Consider the following 27,717-nt stretch of genomic DNA (forward strand, 5'->3'; position numbering starts at 1 on the left):
TTCTCCACCAATGTCTTTTCTTTGTTCCAGGATCCCATCCAGAGCACCACAATGCATTAAATCATCTGGTCTCCTGGTCTCCTCCAATCTGTGCGAGATCCTCAGTCTTCCCTTGTTTTTCATGACCATAGCAATGCTGAGGAGTAGTGGTTATTTTGTAGACTATCCTTCAGTTTAGCTGTGTGATTTTTTCTCATGATTAGGCTGACAACATGACTTGAGACTTGGTGACTGAACAACAACAATAACAAAGGTTTGAGAGAAAAACATAAGATAAGCTGACTGCTCATCACATCGTTTTAAGGGGTACATGATATCAGCATGAATTATTACTGATGTTGTCAACCTTTATAATTTGCTTAAAATGGTATCTGCCAGCTTTCCCCACTGTAGTCTTGTTTTTTCCTTTACTATACCCTCTCAATAAAAATGAAAGTCACTACGCCTAGCCTACACTCAAGTGGATCAAAGGGCACATTTTATTATAAACATTATACCCATGGCAAAATTCATTTTGGAAATTTGAATATGAATACACCTTATCTCTAAACTTAAACCTCTATGATTTTTCATACAAATTCATTTCCCGGTAAATGCTTCCTTACTCCATACTTCTCTCTCTTTAGGTCTACCTCGAGAACATTTTGAGCAGGAAAGAGAAGTATGAAACATTTAATCATCATTCTTTTTATTTTTTTAAGGAGTTATAAAAATATAGTTATTTATTTATGGCTGCACTGGGTCTTCATTGCTGGATGTGGGCTTTCTCTAGGTGCAGGGACTATTCCTCACTGCGGTGTGCAGGCTTCTCGTTGCGGCGGCTTCTCTTGTGGCAGAGCATGGGCTCTGGGCCCCCCAAGAGTTCAGTAGTTGCGGCACATAGGCTTAGTTACCCCGCAGCATGTGGAATCCTCCCAAACCAGGAAAGGAACATGTCTCCTGCATCTGCAGGTGGGTTCCTAAACATAAGACCACTCTGGAAGTCTCATCTGCAGGTGGATTCCTAAACACGGGACCACTCTGAAAGTCTCCCATTGTGGTGGTGTTTTTTTTTTTAATCACAAGGCTAGGGAGATTTTAGTTCCCTTAACAGGAATTGAACTCAAGCCCTCAGCAGTGAGAGCCCTGAGTCCTAACCACTGGCCCACCTGAAAATTCCTAATCATCACTGAAGGACAAAGCAGAATAGAAACTATTGTCAAAATTGCATTAAACATTAGTCATTTATCCTCAAGTCAATATGCAATGGTTCTGATGATGTATGAGGAAACAAACAAAACCAGAAAAAAACTGATTTTTTAAGAACTGGAAAAAATCCTGTATCTATAACTTCATGGCAGGACACTTTAAATTATTCTGATATTTTTTTTAATGACAGTTAATTAGGCTAAAGATTTCAGACAAACTTTACAAAGTGATCTGTCCTTGCTAGGATTCTAACTCAAAGATCTTTCGGATTTCAGTCTTCCCAGTTAGCCTGTAGGAACCCCGTCCACAGCTCTGAAGGTGATCTTCACCCATCTCAAAGGGCTAAAACACAGCTGTTTGCACAACAGGGTCCTCTTCCTTGAAAACTTAAAATAACAACATTTCTCTTTATCCCCTTCATTATCTAAGAAGCTTGGGTGTGATTCTCCAAGTGATGATTTGTGTGCCGAATTTTGAGACCGGCAGAAAAAAAAAATCTCTCGATGAAGAAGTCCTACAGCTGTGAAATATTCTCTAACTGACACAGTTTCAGTCTGGAGGCATTTCGAGTATGAGTAAGAGTCTTCGCTTTTATTGGCTATGTGTGGGTTGTTTGGTTTCTTGGCAAACATGTTTTGCCTGTTGAATATTTCCCATGAATACTTTGTTTTTGTTTCATGTTTGGGGGCCTCTGGTTCTAGTAGGTAACCAATAAATTAAGCAAAACAATTTAGATATCCCTTTTTTTCATGCTCTGGTTATACAAACTTCAGAGGAAAGTGTTTGGGGCCTAAATTTTCTACTTAATTGACTAAAGTTTAGATTTTTGTTTTGCTATTATAAGCCTTAAATGAGTTAGTAATTTCCTTTGAGGGTAGGGATTATCTCGTGTTTATTTTTTTCTACAGGACTCCATACAGTGTTCAGCATAACACATGACTTCAAAGTAGAAAGGGGGAAAAAAAAAAAAAAAAACCCAAAAACAAAACAGGAAAAAAACCACAAACCATTTTAGATTTTACTCATTCCTAAAAATTTTATAAAATGTTTGTTTAGAAGTGAATACTATAATACTAAATCAGGATATAGCTTAAATATACAGTGACCAAAAGTTACACCAGTATTTTAGTAACATTTTTATACAAATCCTATATCAGTCATTCTCATTTACTTGTATAGTAGTCTTCTGCATATTTACTTTTCAACTTTTAAGAAAAATCTAAAACTCTTTGTTTTTTTCTATTCTTTCAGTGGTCCATTGTGTTACACCAAGAAATCAGCCTATTGAGATGAAACATAACAACTCACACATATTCATGTATAATCTCACCTTATACATTATCTCACTGCATCTCTTTTTCTATTCTACTATCCAGGCTCAGATCCTCATCACCATGGCAGTAACCACCTACCATAGCCAGTTCCTTCTTCATTTCATTTTTCAAATTATTAATACATTTATCCTTATGAATTACTTCCTGATCTTATTTCTCTCTTACTAAAATAAATCCAATAGTTTTCTATTTCCCATAAAGTAAAGTAAAAAAAAAAAAAAGACTCCTAACAAATATGTCAAGAAAAATACAACATACAGCAAACCAAGAGTTTATGAAAGAGAACATATGAGATGAAAATAGAAACATCAGATAAGTAGATAGCTAATAGAATAGATATGAAGATATTTCTCTATAATTTGAGGGACTTTATTCACTCTTTGGTAATGAGAAGTACTGAAAAATTTTAGCAAGGAAGTGATATACTACCTGCATTTTAGGGACAGCCTTCAGACTAGAGTGTACATAAAAGGAAGACTAAAAAGGAACTGATAGAAAATTTGGACACAAGCCTATCTCAGTTGACTACAAGTAAGAGATAAGTGGGTAGAAAGAAAGATATAATCAGGAGAAGAGTTGAAGGTACCTGATGACTGATTAGAGAATAGGAAGAGGAAGCTGAAAGAACAGAGAAAGACTTGAGGTTTCCAGTTTGGATGGTTTTATCAATAACAGATATAGGAGATATTAGTAGAAGAATAGATCTGCTTGTAAATGGAAGAGCTGGGTGGTTAGTGATGGGAGTGAGGTATGAAGAGCCTGCTGAATTTAGTTTTGTATATGTTGAGGTGGTGTGTCTTGTGGAACATCCATAAAAGGCATTTAATATGAAAAATTTAGGCAGGATTCTGTGTATAATGTTTCTTTTATTTCCTGTAGTGTTCAGTACAGTGCTTTTAGCTTTCAATAGAAATTTACTTGAATGAGCAATTATGGTTGAGGAAATGAATGAGTGAACAACTGCATTCAGGCTCCCAATCAGCAGAGGGGTGTTCATAATTTTCCTCTACACGATCCTTTAGGTGGTCTCATGAGCACCTCGAGGAGAGAAGGTGCCAGTCGAGTTCTCTGAAGGAAGATGCCCTGTACCAGCAATGTGATCAAGCACTGGTGGCCATGTCCCATTTACTTGGTTCATAGAAACAACTAGCAAATAAAGTGTCCACTGATCAATCTACAAATGTTCATCTATGAATAAAAATATGCTAACAGAAGCAAGAAAGGGTTTCTGTGAATGAAAGTATCAGTTGCTCAGTTGTGTCTGACTCTGCGACCCCATGGACTGTGGCCTGCCAGGCTCCTTTGTCCATGGAATTCTTCAGTCAAGAATACCGGAGTGGGTTGCCATTCCCTTCTCCAGGAGATCTTCCCAACCCAGGGATTGAACCCAGGTTTCCCACATTGCAGGCATATTCTTTACCATCTTAGCAGCTCACTTCAGTTCAGTCGCTCAGTTGTGTCCGACTCTTTGCAATCCCATGAACCGCAGCATGCCAGGCCTCCCTATCCATCACCACCAGTGGCCCTTAATGCTCCACATGCTTGGAATCTATTTTTACTTTGCATCTTCTCTTCCCCCACTATCCTCCTCTTTAAAAATTTCTTTTGTTTCCTAGGGCATTTTATCTTCTTTTTGCCATTGCTTTCCTGTTTATTAACTTTACTTATTCTTGTTTTGATTCTTCTCATAAATATCATTAACATGTTTCAGAAATTGAGAAAAACTGCAGAGAGATTGTAGAAAATTTGAAAGTCATAATAGAAAAACTCAAAAACAATTTAATTCCACCTCAATGGAAAAAGGGACTTTTAACTTACTGTTAAAAAGGATTCAAGCAAAATATGTTATAACATAGGGATTCCCAGGTGGCGCAGTGATACAAAGAATCTACCTGCCAATGCAGGAAACACAAGAGACACTGGTTTGACCCCTGAGTCAGGAAGATCCCCTGGAGGAGGAAATGGCAACCTATTCCAGTATTCTTGCCTGGGAAATTCCATGGACAGAGGAGTCTGGCAGGCTACAGTCCATGGGGTCACAAAGACCCAGACATGACTGAGGATACACGCACAAACTCATGTTGTAATATAACTATTATCAAAAAATCCAGAAACTGTAAAAATTAAAACCAGATAAGTAAAATTTTGTTAGCAAGGGTTTATTGTGTACATAAGAACAGTTCACAAACTGGTAATCTTCAAACCAAAAGTAGAGAAGCTCAGGGATATGATACTGCAGAATGGATTATAAAATGAAAATGAGGACATAGTTTAAGCCTTACAATGATTGGTTATTACAATGAGAATTTCCAGATGGCAGATGATTGGTTAAAACTGCAGATTTTATACCATTTTAGAAAGATGAGTTAAGTTTATTTTAGGATTATGAGATGAATACATATCTAAGAAGTACACTAAGTTAAATTTTGTTCATGAAGTAAACTAGATTTAGTTTTGTTTATGTGGCTTAAATGGTTTTATCTTCTTTGAGGATTATCAGGCCTGCTCTGCATTTTATTTTAACAACTCCTCCCTTTCCGTCACTCTCTCCACAAGCTGAGAGTATGACCAACTAGTATAGTGTTACTTTCAGGTACCACTATGGACATAGTCATTCAGACAGATGGTCATGCAGCTACTGTTACCAACAGTTGCATCATCATAACAGATATTGATACATGTGGTTGGATCAGTGAGTCCTTTGACGTCTAATCTTCATGATACCATTTAAGATGTGAGTGGCAGCTGCAATGTGTTTAAAAGCCTTGAGAGGATACAATGCACTAGGGAAGTTGTTAATACAATGACTATGAGCAGGATAATAGCCAAGGATTTAAAATAACCCAGAGCAGTCATTCCCAGGAGCAAAGATTTAAATAAATCAAATGAGTTATAATCAGATTCATGTTTCACATTTCCAACTTACATATGCAGAGTAATACGCAATTGGGTTTCCATTTTTTCTGAGTTGTTTACAAAGCACAACATGTTGTATGAGCAATCTCACATTCTCATGATTACTTAGGAAAGGATAACATGAGGATGTTTTATTTTAATTCAGGAGAGAGTGTTGCAGGTGAGCTTCCACCTAAATTAGACCACTGTATGATTTGAGCAATCAAGTAATCTAGTAAAAAGAAGTTCTATGGAAACCAAAGAAAAACAATGGTTAATAGTTGGAGCAAAATATAAACTCAGTATCTAAAAAGAAGAGGTGCCAATTAAGAAAATTTCTAGATTTGAATTCAAAACATCTTTAGACAGTGAAATGTGGGTGGCAGTTTCAATCTGATGAACCGTCTGAGTTTGCAGTTTGACTGTCTTTGATGGTATCCATGGGTGTTCTGCTGAACTCTTTTGAGTGTCCCAAACAATAACAAGCATGAAGGTTGCCCACACATGATCTGTTATGATGATTTCTCTGAAGTTTACATGGAAATAACAATATCTCAAAGACAATGAACAAGATTAGAATCTGATAACAGGTATACTATAGATTTCCATTAAAACCATTTTTGTCTGTATTTATATATTTTTGTCTACATTTTGTAAAAGTACTTTTATCAAAGATAGTTACAGTGAGCCTAATTTGTTTATAAGTCTAGTCTCATTAAATATGACCTGATTATTTACACGAAAGTAGCAAGAATAGTGATTACATGTATATTTTCAAATATAATGTTTTAGCCAAAGCTTTGGTAATATCCAATGTGTTTATTAGCTCCATAAGGTTAACATTCAGTATTTAAAATTCTCAAGTAATAAGAAACTCAGATGAGAACTTTAAAAGTCTCTTTAGGCAGAGAAGCCAAGTTAAAGATTTGCTCAATTGTGTTCTATTATAGGGAGAACAGATTATTTATGAACTTTCATAAATATCTGTATTGTCATGAAAAATAAGAATATTTAATAAATGTTTCTGAATTCTAGAGGAAATCGATAAGGACTAAAAGGTAAATATTTCAATTTTTGCTTATAAAGGTATATTTTACCAAACTGTTGCAAGCTATAGATAGCTTAAAATTAAGGAGAAAAGTAGTTTATTTAAATCTGGGGGGGGAGGGTAGACAGCATTAAAGCACCAGCACTATTTCAAGCAAAGTCATAAACATTATAACCATCTTCAACTGTTCATTCATTTTTACGTAAACAATTCTTATTTTCCTTGACCTTGGACTAGCAGTTATTTGAATCAGTCAGTTTTTCCATTAAAAATTCTTACTGAATTCAGCATTTTGATCTAAAGTTACCAGAAATCTGTATTGTAGAGTCATCATCAATTACTTTTCCATGAACCTGCTTGAAAGTGAAATAATTTTGCCTGTAGTTGATTGTAAATGCTTTCAGAGGAGAATCAAGGGAAAAACAGTATTGTCAGTGAGTGATAAAAGACTTAAAAAAAAGTATGTAAAAAGAAATTGTATGTAAACCATACAAGAGATAACATCAAACACTAACATTTTCATTATAGGAATCCCAGAAGGAGAAGAGAAAGAGAAGGGGCAGAAAACATTTGAAGAAATCAAGATTGAAAACTTCCCTAACCTGACAACAAAAGTAGATATTACATAATGATTAAAAGAGCAGTCCAAGAAGATGTAACAGTTATAACTACATATGCACCCAACATAAAAGCACCTAAATTTATAAGGCAAATATTAACAGACATAAAGGGAGAAATTGACAGTAAAACAATAACAATAGGGGACGTTAACTCCACATTTAAATCATCTAGACAGAAAATCTATAGGGACACACTGGCTTTAAATGATACATTCAACCAAATGGACTTACTAAATCAAATAGAATATTCCATCCAAAAGCAGAAGAATACACATTCTTTTTAAATACATGGGAAACATTCTCCAGGTCAAACTACATGCTGGCCACAAAAAAGTCTCATAAATTTAATAAAATTGAAATAATATCATGCTTCTTTTCCAACCAAAACATTATGAGATAAGAAATCAGCTATATAGAAAGATGAAAAAAAATAGAAACAGGTGGAGGCTAAATACTCTGCTACTAAACAACAGATGGATCACTGAACAAATCAAACGGGAAATAAAAATATACCTGGAGACAAATGAAAGCAAAAAGAAATCATAATGATCAGAAAAGAAACAAATGAAATAGAGACAAAAAAAACAATAGAAAATATCAATGAAACTGAGATCCAGTTATTTGGGAAGATAAACAAAATTAATAAACTTTTAGCCATACTCATTAAAGAGAGAGAGAGCCCAAATCAATAAAATCATAAATTAAAAAGAAGTTAAAACCAACACTACAGAAATAAAAGAATCATAAGAGACTACTATGAACCAGTATCTGTCAATAAGATGGACAATCTAGAAGAGATGGGCAAATTTTTAGACACATACTAAATCCCCACATTGAATCAGGAAGAAATAGAAAATACAAACAGATCAGCTACCAGCAATGAAACTGAATCAAGAAAAAAAAAGCAAAAAACTCCTAACAAAAGTTTGGGACTAGATGGCATCAGAGGTGAATTCTACCTAACACTTAAAGAGCATTAGGTAGGACCTATCCTTCTCACATTATTCCAAAAAAAATTCATACAGAGGAACATGTCTCACTTATTCTACAAGACCAGCATCACTCTGATACCAAAAGCAGACAAAAATATCACAATAAAAAATACAGGCCAATATCATTGATGAACATAGATGCAAAAATCCTCAACAAAATACTAGCAAATCAAATCCAACAATATTAAAAGGATCACACACCATGATCAAGTGAGATTTATTCCAGGAAAGCAAAGATTCTTCAATATCTGCAAATCAGTCTGATAGTCCACAGTAACAAATTGAAGTATAAAAACCATATGATCATCTCAGTAGATGGAGAAAAAGCTTTTGATTAATCTCATCCATTTATGATAAAAACTCTCCAGAAAGTGAGCATAGAGAGAAACTACCTCAACATAATAAACGCCATTTACAACAAACTCACAACAAACATTATTCTCAATGGTGAAAAGCTGAAAATATTTCCTCTAAGATCAGAAACAAGACAAGGATGTCCACTCTAACCACTTTTTTTCAATAGTTTTGGCGGTTCTAACCACAAGCAATTACAAAAGAAAAAATAAATAAATCACATCCAAATCAGAAAGGAAAAATAAATTTTCTCTATTTACAGATGATACAATCTTATATATGTATTTTTAAAAGCCCCCAAAACCATAGTTATCTCCTTTTCTGAACAGAAGGATGACTTACTAAGAAGCTCCCGCAAACACAGGTATGCATAATAAACTCAGAAAGTTCAAACTGCAAAAAAGGAGCTTGAATCCAGTGGAAACTTATCCTAGGATCCTGAGATAAGAGAGAAAGCAGTGAGTGCAATGGGCTCTGTGGGTACCAGCCCATGGTTGCACATAAGCCTCAGAGTTACTGCAGGGGGTCTTCTTTGGTTCCCATTTTTGGCACCAAGAACTAGCAAAAATCCAGTAACAGTAAAATCAAAACCAGATCAATAAAATAGTGTTTGTTGTGCATATAAGAACAGTTCATGAACTAAGAGTCTTCAGACTAAAACTGTAATTAAGCTCAGAGGCATAATGCTACAGGACAGCTTATAAAGCAAAAATGAGGAAACTGTTTAACTCTTACAGTAATTGGTTATTACACTGGGGGTTTCCAGATGACAGAGGACTGCTTAAAAATGATTTATCTTATACCATTTTGGGAAAATGAGTTAAGTTTCTATTGTGATTATCAGAGGAATACATTTACAAGAAATGGCCTAAGTTTCACTTATTTTCATGAAATAAGTTAGATTTAGTTTTGCTAACATGAATTAGGGGCTTCCCAGGTGGCACAATCTTAAAGACTCTGCCTGCCAATGCAGGAGACGCAGGATACTCAGGTTCAATCCCTGGGTTGGGAAGATCCCCTGCAGGAGGAAATGGCAACCCACTCCAATATTCTTGCCTGGACAATTCCATGGACAGAGGAGCCTGGTGGGCTACAGTCCATGGGATCACAAAGAGTCGGATGTGTCTGAGCATGCACGCATGCACACATACAACGTGGTTTGGGCAATTTGCAAGCCTAGTCTCCAATTTATTTTAACACTATTTTGTAATCCAAGGGTTTGTTAAGTTTCAAAATATTTCAACAATGATGCCTTAAAGTATCCTCATAACAACTAGAAATTCTGGTATTTAAAAGTTCTTTTTCAAAATATAATGCTTCAGATTCAAACTCAAGCCTGAAAGAAGAAACAGAATGTGTTAAAGATTTCTAGGAGGCTCAATAGTTTAACATTGACAATAGATGAACCATTGTTTTTTATTTTATTTTTGCCTGGGAAATGAGTATTCTCTTCCCAGATAGGTCTCCCATAACTGAAATGCAAAAAATATTTGAATAGCCTAGGGGGGAAAAAAAATCTCTTGGTACATAACTCTCACTCAGTAAATATTTAAATATTTGTTAAATTAATAGATTTATCCTCAGAGTATAAATGTGTATGACTGCTTTGGTTAAATTATTACAAATTCTATTAGGCAGATTCAGAATTAGTATAATTCTTCTTTCTTGAGGTTGTATAGCAAAGTGGAGAAGAACACAGACTTTAGAGGATAAAAGTTTTATTTAATTAATCCTCCAATTCTTATTAGCTACATGATAACAACTTGTTTAATCTAACTAAATTTCCATTTCTGCTCCTGAAAAATGAAGAGTATAGCACCTATCTCTTTGGGTTAGGCCATATATGACTGTGAAACATTTAATACAGTAACCCCAAGTAGCACCTGTTAACTATTGCTATGTTCTGCAACAGTTTTTAATGGTATTCATATAAACAAAAAGTAAATTTATCACAATGTCAAACTACTGCTAAACAGTAATGGAAGAAATTTAAGCTTTCTTTTACCAAATAATGAATGAGGCTGAATTATGTCGCCTCTTCTATTGCTGACAAATCAAATTTGGTTTGCTTTACACATATTGAATTTCAGGGCTCTTCTTAGGGTACCTGGGGTCAGCATCATGTACCCAGATTGCTCAGGGGAGTTTGAGTCAGGTAAGAAGATCCCTGCTCAGAGGCAGGGCAGGTCTAGTGATCTCTAGGATGTAGACTGAAGAAAGTGCCAAGTGGAATTAATTTTACAGATGCTATTGATGAGCATGGACAGCTAGAAAGTCCTTGAACAGGGGTGGGCAGCATGAGCCACTATTCTCAGCGAGTGACATTTTTTGCAAAGATGCACAACAGGTGTGATATTCATGGAAATGACAGAGAAGGATGACTCACTGCATTTCAATTTACATTACTTGTAGTGGGTAGGAATGTTCCAACTCAGAAGAGAGACAAAAGTTTCCATTATTTCTTTGGCCAGATCTTTTTGTTTGTTTTTGACCCTGCTTATCTCCAAATTAGATAAAGTAACAGAAATAGAGGTAAGGTTCATAGAGAGACCAAGATAAGAGAAAAGCCTGTGAAAATTCTGTCAGAATAGGATGGGAGAACTGCCCTGACCGAAAAGAACATGATCCAACTGTCACAAACTGAACAGGAGAAGAAACAGGACATATAATAGCTATTTTCTTTCTAGTTCAGAGAAGTATAGCTACACATTTTTCTTTCCTTTTTCAACTGAAACACTAGTAATGTAGGAGTTTTTCAAAATATTTGAGATTTGTCTAGCACCTAGAAAATCTACTAAGACTTCCAATCTCTTCCTACGCAAATAAGACTTGAGACATTACTTTTCCCCTTTCAGTTTGTTACCTTAATTTTGTTAAAGGAGCTTAAAGTCTTTATTAGCTAAAAACAAAGGAAAGATCTGAATGGTTTCAGGTAATGGTGAGTGATAATATGGCAGAGTAATATACAGAAAGACTGTACTATTTTGGAAACAAGAAAATGAAACTTACAAAACAGCATAGCACATGCTCACATCAGTAACCAAACAGCAGAGGGTCACTCTTTCCTTGACCAAAAGTATAAATATTTTGTGCTTTTAATCAGCTCACATAATTGAGCCTTACCAGTCCTTGGAAATCTGTGACAAAAATGATCTCTTGCCCAATTTTCCTAGATGAACATTTTAGGAGAAAGACTGAAATATATTACCTTTCCTCCCTCTCTCAAAGAGCTCAAAGCGTGTTCAAATGAATGAATGAATAAACAAGTAAGTAAATAAATCAATGCCTGGCTTAGTTATGACTACTTAGCTCTCCCTGATACATGTTCCCTCCTAGCAGCCTCGTATTCAGCTGCAGCTAAAACAATTTGAAATGGTTTGCTCTCATTGTCATCATTTGACCCTTGTTTCTGAACTCAGTCCAGCATTTTTCTTATCACTGCATGAGGCACCATAAATTATAGTTCCAGGAACACTTCATTGACCTGCTTGCAGAGACTGTTTAAAGGGAATGAGTGTGGGGTTTTGGCACCAGTGACTTGCTCTGTTATGGCTCAGTAAACAGGAACTATAAAAGACTGACTCTCTCTCTATGGTTTTGAGAGGAGTTCAAAGCCTGTGTTAGATACCTTCCTGCTGCTGAAGAATGGAGAGATTCCCAAAATGCTGGGGAAAAACACGTAGACTTACAACTGAAAGCTGATCTCAGATTTATACAAAATGGCATTTTTTTACTGTCTAAATAACAACTACAATGCAGTTTCCCTTGAACTAGACACAGCACAAAATATATTTCCAAAGTTTTCTTGGAATAGTCATCCTAATGTAAAGCTACAAGTTCTTGTATTCTTCCAGTTTCTATGCTATATTCATCAAATATCCATTTCTAAGATGGCAACCCATACCTACATACCTCCTAGGATACCAGGGCAAATGAATATATGAATAGAAATAAAACATGATTTATAATAATAAATTATGTTAGCAGCATATATGTTTAACTGATTTTAAATTGTGAAAATTCTTAAACATTCTTCTTCTCTGGTGGCTCAGACGGTAAAGAATCCATCTGCGATGCAGGAGATCCGGATTCAACCTCTAGGTCGGAAAGAACGCCTGGAAAATGAAATGGCTACCCACTCCAGTATTCTTACCTGGAGAATTTCACAGACAGAGGAGACTGGTGGGCTATAGTCCTTGGGGCTGCAAAGAGTTGAACTTGACTAAGCAACTAACACTTTCTTTCACTTTCATGTAGTTTAAGGATTCTAAATATGATAAATTCTACACACAGTTCTGATAAATATTTGTGTCAGTTTTTAAGTCCCAGGTGAAATAGAATATTGAGTGGAGAGAAACCCACTCTGGTCAATCCAGGAATAAGTCAAACAAAGGGAAAGACTCCAATTAGAAAATCCATTCTTATTTGATTCTTCAAATTTTATTGACTGCTTTAGTAGTTCACAGATGAAAAGTCTGTGTTAAAATATACCACCCAAGACTGATATAAAAGTTCAATAAATGTGTAAAGCAGTCAGCCAATCACAGAAGGAAGACTGATACTAGTACTGGGTCAGAACAGATGGTTCACAAGACCACGGCACGTCTCTACATCCCAGGCAACCAGAAGGTGGATAAAACAAAAACATTTGTGCTTAGGGGTCTTCCTTGGTGGTCCAGTGGTTAAGAATCCTCTTTCCAATGCAGGGGATATGGGTTTAATCCCTGACTGGGTAAGTGACATCCACCTAAGCCCATGCACCACAACTAGTGAGAAGACTGCATGCCCCAACAAGGAGCCTACATGTGGTAATGGAAGATCCCAGATGCCAAAACTGAGACCAAAAGCAGCCAAAAATAAATACATAAATATGGTTAGGAGCATTTTTATGAATGAGGCTTGGAAGTGGAAGATTTACTTTTATCCCATTCTGCTACCTATAATCAATCACATGTCTCATTGACTTCAAGGAGGGGCTTCTCTGGTGGCTGAGTGGTAAAGAATCCATCTGCCAATGCAGGAGACACAGGTTGGGTTCCTGGGTCAGAAAGATCCCCTGAAGAAGGAAATGGCAATCCACTCCTGTATTCTTGCCTGGAAAATGCCCATGGACAGAGGAGTCTGGTGGGCTATATTCCATGGGCTCCAAAGAATCAGACATGACTTAGTGACCAAACAAACTTCAAGGAAACCTGGTTATACACACAAGTTGTGTGCCCAGGAAAATGAAGAGAATATGAATTTTAGTGAATGTGCAATAACTCTTTCCATACAGTTAATCCGCAAACTTTTCTAAATTTTAATCTTGAATAAATTCAGATAGTCTTTTTTAAACATGTGAATAAGTCAATAGATCAAGTCAGAAGATCAAGGTTCCAGGAAAAAGACAGTATAAATGGTTTCCTATAGGTACATTCCATGCAAACACGGGCACAATAAAGGAAAGAAATGGTATGGACTTAACGGAAGCAGAAGATATTAAGAAGAGGTGGCAAGAATGCACAGAAGAACTACACAAAAAAGATCTTCATGACCCAGATAATCATGACCCAGATAATCATGATAGTGTGATCACTCACCTAGAGCCAGATGTCCTGAAATGCAAAGTCAAGTAGGCCTTAGGAAGCATCACTATGAACAAAGCTACTGGAGGTGATGGAATTCCAGTTGAGCTATTTCAAATCCTAAAAGATGATTCTATGTAAGTGCTGCACTCAATATTCCAGCAAATTTGGAAATCTTTCAGTGGACACAGGACTGAAAAAGGTCAGTTTTCATTCCAATCCCAAAGAAGAGCAATGCCAAATAATGCTCAAACTACCACACAATTGCACTCATCTCACACACTAGAGAAGTAATGCTCAAAATTCTCCAAGTCAGGCTTCAACAATATGTGAACCATGAACTTTCAGATATTAAAGCTGGATTTAAGAAAAGCATAGGAACCATAGATCAAATTACCAACATCCACTGGACCATCTAAAAAAGCAGGAATGTTCTAGAAAAACATCTACTTCTGCTTTATTGACTATGCCAAAGCCTTTGACTGTGTGGATCACAACAAACTGGAAAATTCTGATAGAGATGGGAATACCAAACCACCTTACCTGACTTCTGAGAAATCTGTATGCAGGTCAAGAAGCAACAGTTAGAACTGGACATGGAACAACAGACTGGTTCCAAATTGGGAAAGGAGTATTTCAAGGCTGTATATTTTCATCCTGCTTATTTAACTTATATGCAGAGTACATCATGCAAAATGCCAGGCTGGATGAAGCACAAGCTGGAATCAAGATTGCCAGGAGAAATATCAATAACCTCAGATATGCAGATGACACCACCCTTATGGCAGAAAGTGAAGAGGAACTAAAGAGCCTCTTGATGAAAGTGAAAGAGGAGAGTGAAAAAGTTGGCTTAAAACTCAGCATTCAGAAAACTAAGATCATGGCATCCAGTCCCATCACTTCATGGCAAATAGTTGGGGAAACAATGGAATCAGTGAGAGACTTTATTTTCTTGGGCCCCAAAATCACTGCAGATGGTGACTGCAGCCATGAAATTAAAAGATGCTTGCTCTTTGGAAGAAAATTTATGACCTACCTAGACAGCATATTGAAAAGCAGAGTATTACTTTGCCAGTAAAGGTCCATCTAGTCAAAGCTATGGTTTTTTAAGTAGTCATGTATGGATGTAAGAGTTGTACTATAAAGAAAGCCAAGAACTGAATAATTGATACTTTTGAACTGTGGTGTTGGAGAAGACTCTTGAGAGGCCCATGGACTGCAAGGAGATCCAACCAGTCTATCCTAAAGGAAATCAGTCCTGAATATTCATTGGAAAGACTGATGCTGAAGCTGAAACTCCAAAGAACTGACTCTTTTGAAAAGACCCCGATGCTGGGAAAGATTGAAGGTGGGAGGAGACGGGGATGACAGAGGATGAGATGGTTGGATGGCATCACCGACTCAATGGACATGAGTTTGAGCAAGCTCTGAGAGTTGGTGATGGACAGGGAAGACCTGGCATGCTGCAGTCCATGGGGTCACAAAGAGTCGGACATGACTGAGTGACTGAACTGAACTGAACGGTACATCATGATAACTTCCAGGTCACCTCTGGGGAGAAAAAGAAACAAAACTAATAACCAGGCATATTTTAGCTTGTTTACATGTGAAATTGTGTCAATGTGAAAATCACAATGATTTCCCAAAGATCCATAAACATCTTACTCTTGGAGTCTTTAACCACTAGCAGAATGTTTAGGTGTTTGAGCTTATTGAACAAGCTTATTTTGTAATTATTTGAAAACTAAAATCCCATCTGTAGTCAAGAGTTCCCTTTTTTTTAAGTCTGTTCTGCATAAATTACACTCTAATTTCAGTTATTATTTTCCTATTCCAAAACATTGTCATTCAAATAAAAATACACTCAGTCATAAAAGTTAAAAATTAAAATATATGACATTTTTTTCTCTTCAAGTATGTCTTAGTTAATAACATAAGATTAAAACATTAGAGATACATTGTTTGAGGAAGAATTAAATCTATGCTCTAAAAATTATCTTTTTTCTTTGATTTTTTTTCAAGAAGAAAATAAATGTTCTTCACCCAGCATGTGTATTAATTTACATAATTCTTTGAATATATGATTAGATAATTGGGACATTTTGCCAAATTCTGAATGAAAATGACAATGAGCCATTTTCCCATTTCCTATGAATATTTGGGGGGAATTGATGGCAATTAAACCTTATAAATCTTTTGTTTTAATTTTTGATTGAACATTTTGAGATAACTAAAGATTCACTTCTAGCTGTAAGAAGTAATACAAGAAGATACTTTGAATCCTTTACTCAATTTTCACCAAAGCTTGCAGAACTATAGTATAATGTCACCACTAGGATATTTTGACATTGATATGATCCACTGGTCTTACTCAGACTTCCTCAGTTTTATTTGTATTAATTGTGTGTGTGTGTGTGTCTGTGTGTGTTCAGTTCTGTGCAATTTACCATGTGTGTGTTTGTGTACCTACCACCACAGTCAAGATGCAGAAAGTTTCTTCAGAACAAAGATTCCTGATTGTATTCTTTCATTATCAAGTCCACCTCCCAATCCTTCACTACCCTTACCCTTCCCTAACTCCTGGCAAACACTAATCTGTTCTCTAGTTCTATAATTTTTTCATTTCTAGAATATTACATAAATAGAATCATACAATATATGTGAAAATGACTTTTTTTTTACTCTACGTAATTCTCCTGAGACTCATTCAAGTTGTTCTGTATACTACTAATAAAATTTTAAAATGTTAATAAAACAAATATAATCTTATTCTTAACCTAGTTTTAGAATCACTAATTGACTTTTTTCTTCTTTTAATGGTCTAGTTTAGTGCTTCTTAGTCACCTAGAAGCTTGTTAAATTAAAATAGCTTGCTGTACCTGCCTCTAGATCTTCTGACAAAGTAGCCTGAGAATGTACCCTGGTGGCTCAGATGATAAAGAATCTGCCTTCAGTGCAAGAGACCCGGGTTCAATCCCTGGGTTGGGAAGATCCCCTGGAAAAGGGGATGTCTACCTCTCCAATATTCTTGCCTGGAGAGTGCCATGGGCAGAGGAGTCTGATGCTCTACAGTCAATGGGGTCGCAAAGAATTGTATACGACTGAGTGACTAAGCACATAAAAGGCTGATGCTGCTGGCTCTGCTTTGAATAGCGCTGTTTAAATTTATATTAATAATTAAGAGGGCTCATCCCAATTCATATTTGAAATATTATTCTAAAAGAATTCATTCTCACTTGTCTCTACCCAAAAAGTGTGGGTCTGAGAAAGAAGGTAATCTGTTCTCAGACTTCTCAAGGAATAATCCATGGTTCCCAGGAGGAAAACAGATTTTCTAAATCAAATACTAAATAAACAAATAGAAAACAGGCAGTTTACAAAGGAGGAAATATAAATAGTCATAAACATATGAAAAATGTTTCTCAGTAGTAATTAAGGAAATGCAAATTAAAGAAGTGAGTTCATAACATCCTATAAGTAAATCATTTAAAATTTTAGTGAGATGTTTTGAGAGAACGGCATCGAAACATGTATATTATCAAGGGTGAAACAGATCACCAGCCGAGGTTTGATGCATGAGACAAGTGCTCAGGGCTGGTGCACTGGGAAGACCCAGAGGGATGGGATGGGAAGGGAGACAGGAGGGGGGATTGGGATGGGGAACACATGTAAATCCATGGCTGATTCATGTCAATGTATGGCAAAAACCACTACAATATTGTAAAGTAATAGGCCTCCAACTAATAAAAATAAATGGAAAAAAAAATTAGTAACATGACATGTAGGGAAGAGAACAGAGAAACATGCAGCCATAATATATAGGGGGTACAACTACTTTAATGGGTAATTTTTCATAATTTAGTAACATTAAATATGCCTTATGATTCAGCTATGGCAGTACCAGATCTCTCCTCTGTAAAGAGAACCAAACATATGCCTAATACAGCATATTGTAAGAGAATTTGTTGCAGTTTTTTGATAAAGTAAACCTACATAAATGTCCATAGATAGAGGGAAAACTAATTAATATCTCTCGGCATTTTAAGAAAACGACATCACTCTCCATGCAAAAAGATGGAAAAGGCTTATAATTTAGCACATATCTAGGGTCTGGCCTCCATCCTACCTGAAGACCAGGGAAGCCAGTGGACATTTCCTCTGCCTTCATCCTCTAGACCACTATAAATCACCAGTATCTCCCTGGAAGGAGCTTGTACATAGTCTGCACTCCAGGCGAGGTGGCTGCCACGTGACAGACAGGCTCCTGGATTGCCTGGTTCTGAAACCCAACAGTATTGCATTCACAAGTCCCATAGGCTTGGAGCAAACAAAGAAGTAGTTCTTAACTGGCTATCTTCCCAGAACTCAGAGCAGAGGGAACGAACAGAAACAAAAGAACACTCATCTCTGTCTGTCTCTGAAAGCAGTCGATCTGCATACTCTGAAAGCTGCTGCCTGAGCATCAAATTCCTAATTTAGCACACACCTACGGACTGAATGACGTTCTCCCTGGAGACCAGGAAGCTTGTGGAACCTCTTCTGCTCTCTCCCTAGCCCACTTCAAGATGACAGCATTTTTTTCTGGAAGAAGCTTGTACACACAGTTGGCTCCCCAACTTTTCCAGCTCTACCCAGGATGGGCACTTGGATTACCTGACCAACAGCTAACAGCGCTTTCATTCCCAAGTCCCATAGCCCTTCAGGAAAGAAGCGTTTTTAATGGGTGCAGGAGCACCTCTACACACAAGTTTTACACTCGGACCAAGCACAAGGGGAGCAGGCAAAATGCCAGCATCCTGGCTTTTCCCTGGGTGTGGCCTAAACACAAATTTTCTAAGATGCTGAGAGCCCTATTTTCAATCAACTGGCATCTAAGTTCTGGCTGTGATTCTCCCCCTTTAGGACAGTGATGGGTCTTGGTACATCCTCAAATACTGACAGGCATCAGGAACAAAGAAGGCAGCTTAGTATTTACAAAAGTTTAAGGGACAACCAAGACTTCGGGCTAGACTAATAGACAAGGTTCATCTCCCACATGAGATCATTCAGTCAAGACTGGGAGAGGTGGATGCTTTATCTATGTCCAGAAATCAATACAGACAGCAAGAAAAATGAAGAAAGAGAATATATTCCAAAGAACAAAATAAAACTCCAGAAATAGATCCTAATGAAATGGAGATGAATGATTCATCTAATAAGAGTTCAAAATAACAGTCATAAAGATATTTACTGAGGACATGAACAAAGTAAGAACATCAAAGTAGGGATATAAAATATTTAAAAGTATCAAACAAATCATAAAGCTGAAGAATACAATAAGTTAACTAAAAAATTCACCAGCAGAAGGTCAACAGCAGGCTAGGTGAAGCAGCAGAAAGAATCAGTGAACTTGAAAATGGGACAATGAAATTCATTTAGTCTGAGAAACAAAAAAAGAAAAACAACAAAGATAATTCAAGAGACTTTTGGTACATCTTCAAATGGAAAAATATGTGCTTTATAGGAGTCCCAGAAGGACAAGACAGGTACAAAGAACGTGAAAGCTTATTCAAAGAAAAGAAATGTTTGAAAATTTCCTTAACCCAGAGAAAGAAAAAGACATCTAAACCCAGGAAGCTCAGAGTTCCAAATAAGATTACTCTAAGGAGACCCACAAGAAGACATGGTATAATGCTTTTTGACATATTGTAATTAAATTGTCAATTGCTAGGAAAAAAACCTTAAAAAGCAAGTACAAAACAACCTGTTACATACAAAGGACTCTCCATAAGACTATCAACAGATTTTCAGCAGAAACTTTGCAGACCAGAAGGAAGTGGCATGATACAACCAAAGTGCTGAAAGAAAAAATTGCCGACCAAGATACTAACCCTGGCAAAGCTGCCCTTCAGAAGTGAAGGAGAAATGAAGAGACAAGCAAAAGCTGAAGGAGTTCATAATCACTACACTGGCCCTACAGGCAAGGTTAAAGGGAGTTCTTGTTGAAACAAAAAGACACTAACTAGGAGCAGGAAAACATCTGAAAGTATAAAACTCACTGGTAAAGGTAAATATATAGTTAAATTCAAAATACTCTAATGTAACAGTGGTGGGTCAATCACTTATAACTCTAGAATAAAGGTCAAAATACAAAAGTATTAAACTATAACAACATTGAATAGATACATAATTTAAAAAAAGGTAAGTTGTAATATCAGATACATAAAATGTGAGATGGAGTGGATAAATGTAGAGCATATATATACATATATATATATATGCATATATATATATATATATATATACATATATATACATATATATATATACATACATACATATATATATATATATACATGAAGTTGAAAAATTAGTGTGATATACCACATTAAGAAAATGAAAGACAAAAATCATATGATCTTTTTTTATTTGATGCATTTGATTACATTGAACATCTGTTCTGGATAAAAACTCTCAACAAAATGTGTATGGAAAAAAAATCACACCTCAGCTTCAGTTCAGTTCAGTCGCTCAGTCATGTCTGACTCTTTGCAACCCCATGGACTGCAACACGCCAGGCCTCCCTGTCCATCACCAACTCCCACAGTTTACTCAAACTCACGTCCATTGAGTCAGTATGCCATCCAACCATCTCATCCTCTGTCTTCCCCTTCTCCTCCTGCCTTCAATCTTTCCCAGAATCAGGGTTTTTCAAATGAGTCAGTTCTTCCCATCAGGTGGTCAAAGGATTGGAGTTTCCGCTTTAGCATCAGTCCTTCCAATGAATATTTCCTTTAAGATTGACTGGCTGGATCTCCTTGCAGTCCAAGGGACTCTCAAGAGTTTCCTCCAATACCACAGTTCAAAAGCATCAATTCTTTGGCACTCAGCTTTCTTTATAGTCCAACTCTCATATCCATACATGACCACTGGAAAAACCACAACTTTGACAAGATAGGCCTTTGTTGGCAAAGTAATGTCTCTGCTTTTTAATATGCTATCTAGGTGGATCATAACTTTTCTTCCAAGGAGTAAGCATCTTTTAATTTCATGGCTACAGTCACCATCTGCAGTGATTTTTGGACCTCAGCTTAATAAAGGCCATATATGACAAACCCATAGTTAACATCATACCAAACAGTTAAAGTTGAAAGCTTTTTCTCTAAGATCAAGAACAAAACAAGGATGTCCATATTTGCCATCTTTATTCAAAATAGTATGAGAAGTCTTAGCAAAACAATTAAGCATGAAAAAGAAATAAAAGACATTCAGATCAGAATGGAAGAAGTAAAACTATCACATTTACAGATGAAATGTATTAAACATAGAAAACCCTAAAGATTCTACAAAAAAACTATAGAACTAATAAATTCAGCAAAGTTGCAGGATACAAAATCAGTTGCATTTTTGAACATTAATAACAAACTATCAAAATAAGAAATTAAGAAAACAATCTAATTTATAATAACATGAAAAAGTAAAATACCTCAGAAAACATTTAATCAAGGAAGTGAAATAGCCATACACTGCAAACTCTAAGGCATTGATGAAAGAAACTGAAGAAGACACAAATAAGTGGAAAGATATACTATGCTCATGGGTTAGAAGAACTAATATTGCTAATTCCATACCACCCAAAGTGATCAACACGTTCAATGCAATTCCTGTCAACATTCTAATGGTACTTTTCAAGAAACTGAAAAAAAAAAGAATCCTAAAATTTGTATGAAACTGCAAGTAACCTCAAAAAGCCAAAGTAATATTGAAAGAGAAAAACAATTCTGGAAACATCACAATTCTTGATTTCAAATTATATCACAAAGCTATAATAATCATAACAGTATGATATTGGCTTAAAAACAGACACAGATCAATGGAATAGAAGTCCAGATATAAACCCACACATATATGGTCCACTAATTTTTGATAAAGGAGCCAAGAATGTAAAATGGGTAAAGTGCAGTCTTTTCAATAAGAGTTGTAGGGAAAATTTGATAGCCACATGTAAAAGAATGAAACTGTACCTTATCTTACACCATATGCTAAATCAATTTAGAATGGTTTAAAGACCTAAGTAAACATATAGTGGATAATCTCCTTGATATCTATCTCAGCGGTGATTTTTCTGGATTTTATATCAAAGCAAAGGCAGCAAAATCAAAAATAAAAATATAAACAAATGGTACTACATCAAAATAAAAAGTTGCACAGATAAGAAACCATCAATATAATGAAAAAGCAATCTACAGAATGGGAGAAAATATTTGCCAATCATATATCTGATGAGTTAACATAAAATATATATAAAGGATTCATACAACTCAACAGCAAAAAAAGAAGAAAAAACCACTCATTAAATATGGGCGGAGGAATTGAATAGACATCTTTTCAAAGAAGATAGGCCATAAAAAAGTATCACTAATTATCAGGAAAATGCATAGCAAAAACACAATAAGATATCATCTTACAAAAATGGTTATCACCAACCAGACAAGAGATAAAAAAAAGTATTAGTGAGGATGTGGCGAAAAGTGTGGATAAGGAGGTTGGTAGGAATATAAATTGGTACAGCCATTAAGGAAAACCATACAGAGGATTCTAAAAAATTAAAAATAGTTTACCACAGAATCCAGAAATCTTCCTTTTGTGTATATATTCATGAGACACAAACAGATTCCTGCAGTCCTGTGTTCATTGCAGCCAATAGCCAAGATATGGAAACAATATAAGTATCTATCAATGGATTAACTAATAAAGAAGATATGGTGGGACTTCCCTTGTGGCTCAGCTGGTAAAGAATTCACCTGCAGTGCGGGAGACCTGGGTTTGACCCCTGGGTTGGGAAGAACCCCTGGAGAAAGGAAAGGCTACCCACTCCAGTATTCTGGCCTGGAGAATTCTATGGACACAGTCCATGGGGTTGCAAAGAGTCGGACACGACTGAGCGACTTTACACAATGATATATTACTCAGCCATGTATCTGAGACAAAGGATATTTTCTTGCTTGCCACAAGGATGGATCTTGAGGGCGTTATGCTAGTGAAATATGTAAGATAAAGAAAGACAAATGCTATATGATGTCACTTATATGTGGAATCTAAAAAAGTCAAGCCCAAAGACTAGAATAGTGGTTATCAGTGGATAGGGGATAGGAGAAATGAGGAGATATTGGTCAAAGAGTACAAACTCTCAGTTATTAGATGAAGAACTTCTGCAGGTCTAATGTACAGCATGGTGACTATAGTTAACAATACTGTATTACTTACTTGAAAGTTTCCAAGAAAGGAGATTTTAAATGTTACCACCGCACACACAAAAAAGAAATAATAATTATGTGATGTGATCCAGATGTTAGCTAATGCTCTGCTGGTAATCATTTTGCAATAAATAAGTATATCAAATAAACATGTTATACATCTTAAACTAAGCAATGTCATGCTGAACTACTATAGCCACTGAGAAGCCCTTCATTTACTGAATGCTTACCATATCTCTGGAACTGGTATATGCACGCTATACAGCCCTGTTTATTTTTTGCCTGTTTCATAGGTTTCTAGGATGTACTTACTAATGTGACATAAGAATAAAAGATACCCTGGTAAAGCTAAGGGTGTTAGCAGAAAATCAAAAAGCTTCTCCTAGGGGCCAGTCATGAATTGACTCCACTCTAGTGACAAGGAAAGTATGTCTCCCCTGTCAAAGAACAAATTCCCAGAAGACAGGCTGGGTTATCTTAGCTTGGGGATAATGCCTACTCTATGGGTTAATGAGCTTTGCCCAGAATGGCGGAATCACCAGGTCAGACATCTGTACATTGTGTATAGTCAGTATCTACATGTTTTGACTGATCTCTGAGATGAGTGAAGTTGGAGGAAATGGGCAGGAACAGAGTTAAAAGCCAGGATGTTCACTCCAGCTCTTGTCCCCCTTATTCTGTAAATCTTCTGGTACTGGCAAACAGTAAGTGGGAGAAATTGATTTGACTAACACCAAATGTTTTTATGAGTATCTCAGCTGTGCCTGGTACTTTAACAATTTGCCTTTGAGTGTCACACCTTACAGAGATCTTTTACATAAACCTGTCTTGTTTTATTCCCCAAACCACCATGGGAATACAAGTAATGAAAGAGCACACTCCCCCATTTTTACAGATGAAGAAACTCAAGCTGACAAGTAGCTTGCCCAAAAGTCACATGTCTGGACAGAGGGGACTGGAAATGGGACTCTGACCCATGACTTTTTAATCCCCAGCCAGTACTGTTCCCGTTAATGCTTCCTTGATGTGAGCATTTAGTACTGACTTGAAGGAAGAAGTACTAAGAACAGCTTATTTCATTGAGAAGGAGGAACTTAATGTTCAAGGAGGTGAGTAATAGCATCCAGATGAAAGATGTGACTAGCCATAAAATGAAAATGATAGCAGAGACAATTTATTCACAAAGGAACAGCAAATTTATTGATGGGATTTATCTAGTAAGTGACAGTGAGGAATAAAATAGACTGCTATTCTGATTTAGGAGAAAATCACTCTATGCAGAATAAATAGAGCAATTTTCTCTGATGATACAGAAATACTCCACACTTATGTCAAGATGATGAGCAATGTTGTCAGGCCAGCATTAGCTTGGGGAAGAAAATCAGTGGTGAAAAAGATCAGGCTTAATTTTAACATTCTTGGAGAAGATACCCCTATAGGATGATTAAAGAATTGCTTCACTGCACATGTTCCTCCTTGCATCATCTCTGTCAGGTTAGGGTTGAATTGGAATTACAAAGGGTTGGTTGCTCAGTCATGTATAATTCTTTGTGGCCCCATGGACTGTAGCACACTAGGCTACTCTGTCCATAGAATTTTCCAGGCAAGAATACTGAAGTGGGTTGCCATTTCCTTCTCCAGAGGATCTTCCTGATCCAGGGATCAAACCCGTGTCCCACGCATTGTAGGCAGATTCTTTACCATCTGAGCCACTGGGGAAGCAAATGAAATTGTCAGGTCAATGTCCCAGGCTCCTCCTCAGCCAAGTTAATTCCTTATTAGGAAATAGTCCCATGAGGACAGGGCACAGAAATAGCAAGAATAAGAAATGGGCTATGGGGCTTCTCTGGTGGTCCAGTGACTAAGAATCCAGCTGCCAAAGCAGGGGGCACAGGTTCAATCCCTCGTCTGGGAAGATCCCACATGCTGCAAGGTAACTAAGCTTGTGTGCCACAACTACTGAGCCCCCACGCTGAAACTACTGAAGCCTGATAACCCTAGACTGTATGCTCTGTAACAAGAGACGCTACCACATTGAGAAGCCCACGCATCACAACCAGAGAGTAGCCCCCGCTTGCCATAACTAAAGAAAGCCTTCCTGCAGCAACAAAGACCAAATGCAGCTGAAAATGAAAGAAAGAAAGAAAGACATTGGCTAAGTATCTTTTGATACAAAGAAAATGATTGCTTCACCTTGCTCTCTAGAGTTTTTTAGGCAATTTCATTACATTACCTCTAACCATAGCTAATATAAAATGAAGAGAGACTTGTAGCAAAACAGAATACTGTCGCTTTTACTGTCTTCTGTTGCCACAAGATGAGGGAAGGTATTTTGCCTGCATAGTCATCAAATAAAAATATTGAGTCTTTGAAAGTCAACATGCTTTTCACTGAGTTCATCCTGAGGATGGGTTCCAAAGGCATTGTATCAGCTAGTTGAATTGTCAGTGGTCTTGTCACTGTCATTCTCTGTGATAAATGTTGGGTTCATTTGATTACATTCCCTCACTCTCTCTTTCCTTACTGAAAGAAAAACCTTTCTATTTGTGTGGTGCTCAGGATTCTTTCATATCTCCAAGATATGGAAAGAGAAGAAAGCAAGCTGCAGAACAATGTTTCACATTCAGCGGTATGTACTTAGGGTCCAAGAGCACTGGACAGAGGAACACCAAACAGTTGAGAATTGTTGCATCTGGGGATAGGAGGGGAAAGCAAGAGCGTTAGATGGGAAAAGGGGCACATTCATGTTTTTTTCTGAATATCTCTGTGTGGTTTGAATCTTTTACAACAATAACATATTCATGTATGACTTGTGTGATTTTTTAAAGGACAATAAAATAAAAGACGCATTCAGTCAAAGAGAAATGGGGCTTTTGCTTGCAATGCTACTTAAAGGTTAATTTTTGTGAAATCAACCAGCGGTCTTAGGTTCTAAGGCAATTTTTTGTTTGGGTCTGTTCCCCAGGAGATCGTCTCTCTAGGATATTTTCGTTATCTTTAAATTATTTGCCTGAAAAGTTGAAGATATCAAAATATTTTCAATGTACTTAAAGTTTTAGCTTTGGGCAGCATTAACAAGAGCCTGTCCAGAAATGAGAATATACTACCAACAATTTAGACTCATGATTTTTCTTCTAGTACTTTTCCCAGAGTGAAGATATAAAAAAATGCTTTTAAGGGTCTAAGTTGAGAACGTAGGTGTCACCCTTCTCCACAGTCGTTTACCAAACTCTACAAGTAGCTTAAACCCTGGCTTCGGGTCCCTAAACCACTTCTTCATTGTTTTGTTTCCTTGATGGTTCAGTAATTATCATGAGAAAGTTGTACAAGAGCACCCTTGTTGAGAGGCACAGAGGAGGAAGAGAGAAGACCCTCAGGCTGTCCTTCTTGGTCACCTTGACAAGCACAGTGTTTTCAATTTACATCAGCTCCAAAACTGCAGATCCGAGGTGTTTGTTCTTGGCCTTCCATTCTCCTTACACTGGATCCTGCCTTTTCCCCAAGTCTCAATTAATCAGATGGAAATAATATTCTCAAGCTTGTAACATAGCCCAGATCTTTCAGGGGTGCACCAGTACTTACCTCCCTCCAGCTGCATAGCTCACACCTTCAATCAGACATCCCAGAGCAATGACGAGCCTAAAATGTATGAAAATGGATGCATCTCTCTCTACCCCAAATCTACTCAACCTCCTATGAACACAGTAGTTCCCAACCAGTGGTGGTTCTATACCCCCAAGGATATTTGGCAATAATATCTCAAGACAACAGCAGGAGAGGAATACTGGGCATTTGATGGCTAGATCCAGAGATGCTGCTAAACATCCTAAAATTTACAGGACCCTCTCTCCCACAATGCAGCAAAGAATGTTTCACCCAAAATGTCAGTAGGGTCACGTTTGAGAAAATATTCACCTCTAAAATGATTGAGAAATGGTTAATTTAATGGTTAGGTCATGGAAAATGGGTTAACGACTCATAAATAAGGATAGTACAATCCATCCTTAAAGTCACCCCTGTTTTCTCCTTCTCTCACTTCTGAATCTAGGTGTTCACAAGTCCCATGGATTCTAGATACAATGGATCTTCAGGCTGTGTGGGGCTGCTGGGGCTGGCAGGCGGCCCGGACCTGGGTTTTGGTTTCCCCTGAAATGGTGGGATTCCCCGCTCCCATTAGGTAACCTGGAGCCAGCCAATCAACACACGCCTCGCAAGAAAAAGGGAACCTATCAGGGGAAAGCTGAAAAGCCCGCGAACGCCCAAGTTTGAAAAAAGCCCGAAGGTTTGGGCCAATAAGATTACTTTGCAAACATGTAACCAATCCGCTTAAGCCAGCTACAAACTGCTTGTGCACACCTTAAAAATTGGGTAACAGCTTGAGCTCAGTGCTCTCTGACCCCGTACCACTGCGTTGGACGCGTGGCGGGAACCCTGACTCGAGTCAGCAATAAACTTCCCCTTTTTTGTGAGTTGCATTGTCTTGGAA

General features: G+C 37.0%; 1 long non-coding RNA gene across 1 annotated transcript; it reads right to left on the minus strand.

Annotated features, from left to right (window-relative positions):
- Window positions 1–27,377, minus strand: LOC110123741 (uncharacterized). Its single transcript, XR_002309582.2, has 3 exons — window positions 27,147–27,377; window positions 26,814–26,870; window positions 1–231 (listed from the first exon to the last, which is right to left on the minus strand). It is a non-coding gene; the product is annotated as an uncharacterized lncRNA (long non-coding RNA).
- Window positions 27,378–27,717: the final 340 nt, after the last annotated feature.

This window comes from Odocoileus virginianus, chromosome 19 (genome assembly GCF_023699985.2).
Source record: "Odocoileus virginianus isolate 20LAN1187 ecotype Illinois chromosome 19, Ovbor_1.2, whole genome shotgun sequence".
NCBI lineage: Eukaryota > Metazoa > Chordata > Mammalia > Artiodactyla > Cervidae > Odocoileus > Odocoileus virginianus.